General features: G+C 37.9%; 1 pseudogene; it reads left to right on the forward strand.

Annotated features, from left to right (window-relative positions):
* LOC138046017 (NLR family CARD domain-containing protein 3-like) overlaps positions 1 to 10,000 on the forward strand; it is a 32,832-nt pseudogene that overhangs the window by 6,683 nt on the left and 16,149 nt on the right.

A 10,000-nucleotide genomic window follows, 5' to 3' on the forward strand; every position in this document is an offset into this window, starting at 1 on the left:
TATTCCATTGCCTTGGCGCAGCAATGCTAAACGCCCGATCTCCATAAGTCTTTAGTTTAGCCATTGGCACAGTGAGCAGTTCTTGCCCACTGGAGTGTAAAGACTGAGAGCACTTACGATGGCTCAGCAGACTAGAAATGTAAGAAGTGTAAGTCCAGTGACACAAAAAGTGACACAAAAAGAATACAAAATTTCGAAGGAAAAAGTCAAACTCTGGAACAGTCTATTGAGACAGTCTGTCAGTACATAATAAAGTAGAGTCTTGTGTTAATCTGTACAGTGAAAGAAGTCAATATTGAAGATAATTGGCAACTCTGTTTCTGTGAACTTTTCTCATGTCTAGTCCAGTTCACCCATCTTAATTGTTAAGAGACCATTGAGTTCTCGAGGAAGTGATTATAATAATAATTATAGTTACTGTAAAGTACCTTTCCTGCCAGCCTTTTTCAGTGTTTGTATTAGTTTGCCTTTATTAAAATGTGCTCTTTATTTAATGGATTGATTAATCGACCCATGGATTTCTTTTGATTAAGGCATCCTGACGAAGAGGCTTAAAACAGATGAAGGCAGCAGCAAAGATACACTAAAAGAAACACATGGTAAGTTCATGCATTGTATTGACTTATTGACTTATTGAATGGTAGGGGCTGTAGCAAGAACCGTTGTCTCTTTTTTTTCCTGCAAAGGTACAGTGTATTTTCAAAGTTTGCTTAATGACTCTCTCTTTAATTTTTATTCCTAAAGAAATGTCCAAGCATTTGAAGGACAAGTTCAGTGAAATGGAAGGTAGGCGGACACATGTTAATGGCTGGTATTTCATGAGTTAAATAATTACATGTAAGTGTTTGTAACTTTTCAACTTCTGGCAAAGTTTCCAGTGAGTGGCTTTGCACTATCTCGTGATATCTCCACTTTAGTTCTATACTCCTTTTATGCTTGTTTCTTACACTGTACATTTCGTTGTGAGCAAATGGTTTCCTCCTTTTCTGTGCACTACTGACACCTAGGATTAGAATCCAGAGATCCCGGGTTGAAAACCCACTCCGACTACTCATTGGATTTGATCCTGGTAGTCCCTGGTTCAACTTCCCAGCTGCACTTGTATAATAGCCAACTGGTTTGCCTCCAGCCAGTTGGAATTCTTAATAGTTGTTGTTGTTCTGTTCTGTTGTTTCGTTGTGTTTCATTGGCCCTGAAAAGCCCCTATGGGGAGTGGCCAATTTCGTATGTATTGTATTATTATAGTTGCGGTTTTCATCTAATCTTCTTGGATGTTAACAAGTCACCGAGCTGGATTCCAATCTATCCCAGAGTGGCAAAATCTTTTGTGGTGTACGTTTCTCAATACTCTGTGTTGGGTCCATTGTTGTTTCTGATCTACATTAATGATCGATATCTTTAATTCTTCATCAAAGCTTGTGTTCTTTTTTTTTCCTGATGACACTACGTAAATTTTTGTATGCTGACAAAAATTTGAAATCTCTTGAGACAACTGTTGACAGACTGAGCTATTAAAAGTGTCAGATTACATGCAGCTCAATGCTCATAAGCTTTCACTTACATGAAAAAGACAAATCATATTATCTTCCGGTCATATCAATTAATGTAAGATACATCACTCTGTTGATATTCATAATTTATGATTGATAACAAAACCCAGCTGCCTACTCTTGTTGAAAGCAAAACCAGTACTTGTATGTAAAGTTTCTTGGAGTTTTGGTAGACAGTAAGCTGAGTCAGAAATTTCAAATTGACAGTATATAATATTGTGCTGAAAATTAGTAGAATAAGTTTCGTTGGAATGGTCGCTAGTCTCAGACACTTCATCCCTCTCCTGACTCTTCGAACTTTACTGTATGTTGATCTCTAACGGGGGTTTCATGAAGGTTTGAAGAAGGGGGCTGTTTGGGTTTAGCACCTGGGCAAAGTATTGGGAAGGCTGCTGGGTCTTCCCTCCTAGGGGGTCTGAGGGCATGTTCCCCCAGAAAATTGTGAAAGTCTTAATTAAGTTTCAGAGATGTGTTTTCCTGCATTCTGAAGCCCAAAGCCATGTTTTTTGACCACAGAAAAACTATTTTTTTGTGGTGGAAGAAGATTGCTTTGGGCATCAGAATGCAGGAAAACACAGACAATTTAATGATTTGATACCAATATCCACAAGAAAATTAGTTCATGAATGTGACACAAAAAAATCTTGGCCTTTTCTCAGCTAGAAGCAATTCGGCTCGCGAAGAGAAATAATCGGCGATCGACTGCGATTTTTTCTGAGCTCCCTAGCAAATCATGCAACATTGGGACATTTCAGGTGGGCTTTTATGGAGCAATTCGTTCTGAATTGACTTGAGTTGAATTGAACGCATCTTATGAAATTGTGACATTTTGACAACAGTAGACAGATCAAGTAAAGGACAAAGCTGTATTTTTTAAATCAGTCTTCGTATTAAAAAAACCTCAGTCTGTTGAGATGTTGAAAGCAGCCGGGCAAAGTCATATCCACAGCCGGTTAGTTTTCCCGGTGCCCGTTCCCTTAATGAAACCCCTCCTCTGATCTTACCTTACCTCTACTATGGTCTGCTGCTTGGGGGCAAGCTGCCAAAACCCATTTAATTAAATACTAATCTTACAATGATGTGCTCTACGTTTAATGTACTTTTGTGAGCCTAAAACCCAGCTGCTGTCCCCTTCTCTATTTCTTCCTTACATGAATTGATCAACATAAAACCAGATTTTCCTCCTCTGGTACATGTAACTTCTATGTCAAAACCTTGAGACTAAATCACAGTCAAGTTTCTTTTACGAGGTATGGTGCTTAACTTTGGAACTCACTCCATAATAAAGTCTGTAAATTATCAAAGCACGCATTTAAAAAACGCATTGCATGTTGTTTTCAATAATAGAGGATGAGGATGACTATGTTGAAGCGTCCATTTATTAATGAAAACTCAAAGCTTAAATATAATTTTTAAAACAAATAATAATCTTACAATGATGTGCTCTACGTTTGATGTACTTTTGTGAGCCGAGAACCCAGCTGCTGTCCCCTTCTCTATTTCTTTTTCACATGAATCAACTGGTAACTTCTATGTCAAAGCCTCGAGACTATGTCAAAGCCTCGAGACTAAATCACAGTCAAGGGTATTTTACGAGGTATGGTGCTTAACTTTGGGACTCACTCCAGAATGAAGTCTGTACATTATCGAAGCACGCATTTAAAAAACACATTGCATGTTGTTTTCAATAATATAGGATGAGGATGACTATGTTGATAACCGTCCATTTATTAATGAACACTCAAAGCTTTTAAGCTTTGAGTTTTCATTAATATTTAACTTCAAATTTTCTACTTTTCTCAGTGTGCATTAGTACTAGCCCTGTGAGTTCTTATCATTTCCTTAAAAGTTTCCACGGTTTATAAATGTTTTTTCGGTTTCTATCACTACACCTAGTATTTGTTTCCTTCAAGTTGTAATATCATTGTCTTTGTATTTGCAATTTTCTATTTTCAGATAGCCTGTAGTTTAATTGTTTATTTCTATTTATTCACTTTTTACTTTATTTAAAAGAATTATTCTGTGTACATGTATTTAATATTATGACTTCCGTGCCTCTGTAATTTATAACTTATGAATAAGTTTGAATCGAATTATCCTCTATCCCGTATTCAAAACAGAGCTTGTGCCTGTCTCACCATAGTATTTTCATCCAGCATCCCACCCTAAAAGTGTTTCTTATCCCCTATTGCACCTTGATTTTAAGCCTCATCCTAGTCATCCCACCAAACCAATGTTGGGTACTCGCATCCTGCATGGTTGCTGGAGTGCTATAGAAACAGCGGTAGACCCAGGATTGTTCTTTGCAAATCCTGAATTTTAATATTATGTTGTATTGATCTTTGGAAGTCTATCTCACTGTACCTCAAAGATCTGAATGTGTACGCCTTTTAAAAAAGATATCAAACATTACTTACTCTCTAAGCAATACTCAAAATAACTGGTCTCTTGAAATTAAGCATTATCTCTCGCTCTGTATACAAAATTCTTTTCCTTCCTAGAATTTGTCCGCCATGCATACCTCTACTATATTTTATTTTACTACAATTATTATTTTTAATCATGTTCTATGTTTCTTAGATTTTTCTGTTTCCTCGCCTGTATCAAATGTTACATCAATAGGTAACATGGGCGCCAACTAGGAAACCGAATGGTTTACTTGGCCACCATGCTCAAGCTCTTTTACTTAATGCAATGGAAACATCATCGGCAACTATAAACGTTTGTAACTAAATTAAGTCACCACGTCAAGAGGAAATACATTGTATTGTATTGTAATTTATTATATATAAATTCACTACTCACTTTCATTCAAGTTTGCATTTTTGAGAGGAGCACGGCACTGTTAAATTTAAAATAAAGTATATATCTAGAGCTGCATTCAGTTGAATAAAAGATTGTTTTAATGCTCACCAATTCACTGAATTTTCAATTTTCTTCCCAAAGAAAATCAAGAAAGAACCAACATTGAGCTTGGAGAAGTGAAAGGTATTTTTATTGTATCCATATGCAGGACAAGAGTAAATCGAAATTGACTGCGGTTTCACAATTCATCCCTGGCCGTACTTAAGGTTCCGTTGTCATCCTTAAACGTACCCATCCCTAGCCAACCTTTCGAAAGTTTCTAAAGAAGCTGTGGTGTTGTAACGGTAAAAATTTGGTTTCAAGGAAGTTGACAAAGGTCAAATTACCGCCGTAGAAAGATTAACAAACCGACCTATCGAGCCTCTCATCTGAGCGAAAATATAAACTTAAGAGTATAAAAACCCACCCTGCGAGCAGAGCCTCCTTTTGTCTTTTTCTTCACTGAGGAGGAGAAAAGTAGGCTCTTCCCGAATCGCGTCAACTCTTTGAAGCCGCCGCAGCCCGAGCTTCTGGACTAGTCAATCTTGTTTTCTCTCGTCAAACCGGTTATAGACCTAGTCGGCTAACTCAATGTTGTACCCAATTCAAATCTCCCGGGATTCAGTAATATTCTTTGTACATTGTATTTGCATGATAATGTTGCATTCATATTTAAGTGATATGGAAACACTTGGAACAAAACCTTTTTTCCCCAAAGGGTTTGAATTGGGTACAACATTGAGTTAGGCGATTAGGTCTATTCCAGTGCGAGCGTCCGTTTAGTGACAAAAGCGATGGTTATAATTGAGCCCGCTGTCCCATGAAAAACCAAGATGGCGGCGAGATCTGGTATATTAGGCTTGGGTTCGAGACTGTATCCTGGCAACATGCAGCGCATATTCAATAAAGATCTTACTCGATTCATGCAGAGCCTTTCTCGAGGACGCCAAAATCGAGCAAGCAAAAGAAAGGCTCTGCTTGCAGGGTGATAAAAACCATGAAGCATTGTTATATGATAAGTATAGTATTTACGCAAAGTCAAATAGTTACGATGGTTAATAAATGTGCGTCTGAACTTTTCTGTGAAAACTTAGTTTGGAATGTAATTGTAAGCACACTGGGAATAGCAAATAGTTCAATGGACATGTGAACAGATTTTAGTTACGTTCGCACATCTTTCTGCCGTATTTTGTTTGTGATTGTGCATCCAAACGTTTGAGCACGATGGAAAACGCTGACATCAAGTTATTTGGCGTCGTATGCACATGCGCACTGCTCAGTTGTAAGGTAGAAAGGGGACATTTTAGACTGTTTAACAGTTAGTGTAGATCCTCTCAGAAGGATAACCATTAAAATTGCAAAGCATCAAGATTAAAAGTCGACCACTTGCTTAGTAAACATAATTATAATTATTAAAAGTGACACTTGCGTTAACTTAACAAGCCTGTCGCTTTTAAGTAATAAAGTTTAATAAGACATGTTGTCCTGAACTTAAACTTGAATCGGCAATCCCAATATATTATTGCATGCTTTTGTTTTGCCTTGTATAAAGAAATTAATGGTGGCAAAACGAAAGAAAAAACTTTTTGACGAATGGGTTGCGTAAATCGAAATTCTCTCGAAATAGCTTAGGGTGATGGTTTAAATGAGATTCACAAACGCCTCTTTGCATGCATGTACATCATTGACTCTGAATTTTTAATTTTAATTCCACAGTAAGCTACTGATCTTTTTATCTGAACTGGCGAAAGGATTTTAAGGTCTTGCAATGCTTTCATTAGAAACTGGAATAGTTTGAAGTACATGTACTCCTAGAAATGTTTGAATTCTTTGAAATGTTACGCTTCTAATTTCGCCCGGTACCTTGTAAGGCTTCATTTCCTCAGATCTTCGTTCTAATGAGACAAAAACATGAAACAAAAAGACTTGTCGAGTTTCATAACCATCTCAACGCATTAACTATGCCTAAATAGGCAATTTTCACAATGGCGTCATTGGACTACAACTACCACAATTCAGTTTGTTTTTCTTTTCATATTTAAATTTTGTATTCCCAGTGTGGCAATAATAATAATAACTCTAATTAACATGAGACAAGCGAAACCTGAAGGATCCTGGTACTTGTAGTCAAATGGCGTCATCATGCAAATGTCCAATTAAGCGTGATTCATATCGGTTTCATTCTTGAGGGACGGCCACACCATTGTCATGTTAAAAACCTTTGAATAGTCACAGGCTTCTTTACGCAATTGTAAAAATTGCGGTCATAACTGCAAAGATCATGATAGCTTCACTTGATTTCATACCCGCTGTTCATATATGATTCATTTCATATACAATTTCATCATTGATTCATTCCTCACGGGACCATTGGAGAACCCACAAATGACCAGCTCCCACAAATGACCAGCTCCCAACATCAGTGGCTTCATAGCTCAGTTGGTTAGAGCGTCGCACCGGAATCGCGAGGTCACGGGTTCAAACCCCGTTGAAGTCCTGAATCTTTCAGGCTTCTTTACGCAATTGTAAAAATTGCGGTCATAACTGCGAAGATCATAGCTTCACTTGATTTCATATCCGCAGTTCATATATGGTTCATTTCATATACCATTTCATTTTAAGAAGAGCTGTGTCTAAATTGAGTTATTATTCCATCAAACTTCATTGAATCATTCTTATTTTTTCTTCAAAGGAAATCAAGAGAGAGCCAATGAACAGCTTGGAAAGATCGAAGGTATTTGTTGTTTAAAGAAATATAGCGTAATTTCTGCGATGAAGGTGTTATATAATTATAAATAATTGAATTGCAGTATCATTTGTTGTGCCAATTTGATCTTGCAGCAGGGGCCTTTACGATGGTAAACAAGCCTGCCTATAACTTTCTTCTGCATCTTTTAAATATTTTCTATGAGAATAAATGACAGGGTAAATGCGGTCTGATCGATTGTTACCTTTGTTTGCGTTCCTTCCGTATGCAGGTACATTACATGTACATTGTCATTAATTCATCTTATTCGTGACCTCTGTTCTCCAAGAGGTGTTGTCCTACTCTGGTGAACGATGAATAGCGTCTCAACGTCCTTGATCCTTCCTTTTCACTTCTCTGTAATGCTGTGGCGCAAAACCCAAAAAAAAAATGGTTGGCTTTTCTAGATCTTTGCACTCTCAAAACATTTGATGGTACAGTGATGCATTACATCCTTGAAACCAAAAAAGTAACCAAGGAAAAAGAAACGTAACAATAGAAATCATTTGTCATTCGCCCCAGACCGAGTGCAAACAGAATTGGTGGACGTATCCGCAAACTTAACCGCAATATGACAGCTATGTAATGTTAGCGGCGTCAGAACAAGACTTGATGACAACTATAATGTGATGCATTTGTTGGTTCGTATGCAAAATCAAGACTCACTTCACGATCCGTCAAGGTCGCAGTCCTTCTTTGCATGACGTCATGACTCTTGCATATCATTAGGGAGCTGTAGCAACGACAACGGCGACAGAACGAGAACGTCACAAATTTGCATTTTTAATGTGAAAAAACAATAGCTTTCCCCCCCCGCCCCCTCCCCTGTACGTGCATTTTTCATTTTTGTCCATTTGTTTGCCGTCGTCAGCAAAACAACAATGTGAAAGAACCAAATTTGAGGTTTTATGAACGACGTCAGCACTTGGAGATACATGTAAATATTCATTTTCTCCCCTAAATCACAGTTAATCGAGGGACTGGTTATGAAACTTGAAAACCTTCAAAAGCGAGAACAACGTTGTCGCAATCGATGCTGAATTGACCGTGATAGTGCACCATCTTTTGATTTCGCTGCGCACGGGTTCGCAAATTAGTTGCGCGTAATTTAATCGAAAGATTTGATTGGTTATCTTCTCAAAACGTGTGTTTTGTGCAGCGTCAAGGCCAAAAATACAGACAAAAGCATGAAACACAAAGACTTGTCGAGTTTCATAACCATCTCAATGCATTAACTATGCCTAAATAGGCAATTTTCACGATGGCGTCATTCGACTACAACTACCACAATTCAGTTTGTTTTTCTTTTTATATTTAAATTTTGTATTCCCAGTGTCGCAATAATAATAATAACTCTAATTAACATGAGACAAGCGAAACCTGAAGGATCCTGGTACTTGTAGTCAAATGGCGTCATCATGCAAATGTCCAATTAAGCGTGATTCATATCGGTTTCATTCTTGAGGGACGGCCACACCATTGTCATGTTAAAAACCTTTGAATAGTCACAGGCTTCTTTACGCAATTGTAAAAATTGCGGTCATAACTGCGAAGATCATAGCTTCACTTGATTTCATATCCGCAGTTCATATATGATTCATTTCACATACCATTTCATCATTGATTAATTCCTCAGGGGGCCACTGAGACACACAAATGACCAGCTACCAACGTCAGTGGCTTCATAGCTCAGTTGGTTAGAGCGTCGCACCGGAATCGCGAGGTCACGGGTTCAAACCCCGTTGAAGTCCTGAACTTTTCAGGCTTCTTTACGCATTGTGAAAATTGCGGTCATAACTGCGAAGATCATAGCTTCACTGGATTTCATATCCGCAGTTCATATATGATTCATTTCATATACCATTTCATCATTGTTAAGAAGAGCTGTGTCTAAATTGAGTTATTATTCCATCAAACTTCATTGAATCATTCTTATTTTTTCTTCAAAGGAAATCAAGAGAGAGCCAATGAACAGATTGGAAAGATCGAAGGTATTTGTTGTTTAAAGAAATATAGCGTAATTTCTGAGATAAAGGTGTTATATGATTTTAAATAATTGAATTGCAGTATCATTTGTTGTGCCAATTTGATCTTGCAGCAGGGGCCTTTACGATGGTAAACAAGCCTGCCTATAACTTTCTTCTGCATCTTTTAAATATTTTCTATGAGAATAAATGACAGGGTAAATGCGGTCTGATCGATTGTTACCTTTGTTTGCGTTCCTTCCTTATGCAGGTACATTACATGTACATTGTCATTAATTCATCTTATTCGTGACCTCTGTTCTCCAAGAGGTGTTGTCCTACTCTGGTGAACGATGAATAGCGTCTCAACGTCCTTGATCCTTCCTTTTCACTTCTCTGTAATGCTGTGGCGCAAAACCAAAAAAAAAATTGTTTTTGCTTTTCTAGACCTTTGCACTCTCAAAACATTTGATGGTACAGTGATGCATTACATCCATGAAACCAAAAAAGTAACCAAGGAAAAGGAAACGTAACAACAGAAATCATTTGTCATTCGCCCCACACCGAGTGCATACAGAATTGGTGGACGTATCCGCAAACCTAACCGCAATATGACAGCTATGTAATGTTAGCGGTGCCAGAACAAGACTTGATGACAACTATAATGTGATGCATTTGTTGGTTCGTATGCAAACTGAATACTCACTTCACGATCCGTCAAGGTCGCAGTCCTTCTTTGCATGACGTCATGACTCTTGCATATCATTAGGGAGCTGTAGCAACGACAACGGCGACAGAACGAGAACGTCACAAATTTGCATTTTTAATGTGAAAAAACAATAGCTTTCCCCCCCGCCCCCTCCCCTGTACGTGCATTTTTCATTTTTGTCCATTTG

The sequence above is a fragment of the Montipora capricornis genome, chromosome 1 (assembly GCF_036669925.1).
Source record: "Montipora capricornis isolate CH-2021 chromosome 1, ASM3666992v2, whole genome shotgun sequence".
In the NCBI taxonomy this organism is placed as follows: Eukaryota; Metazoa; Cnidaria; class Anthozoa; order Scleractinia; family Acroporidae; genus Montipora; species Montipora capricornis.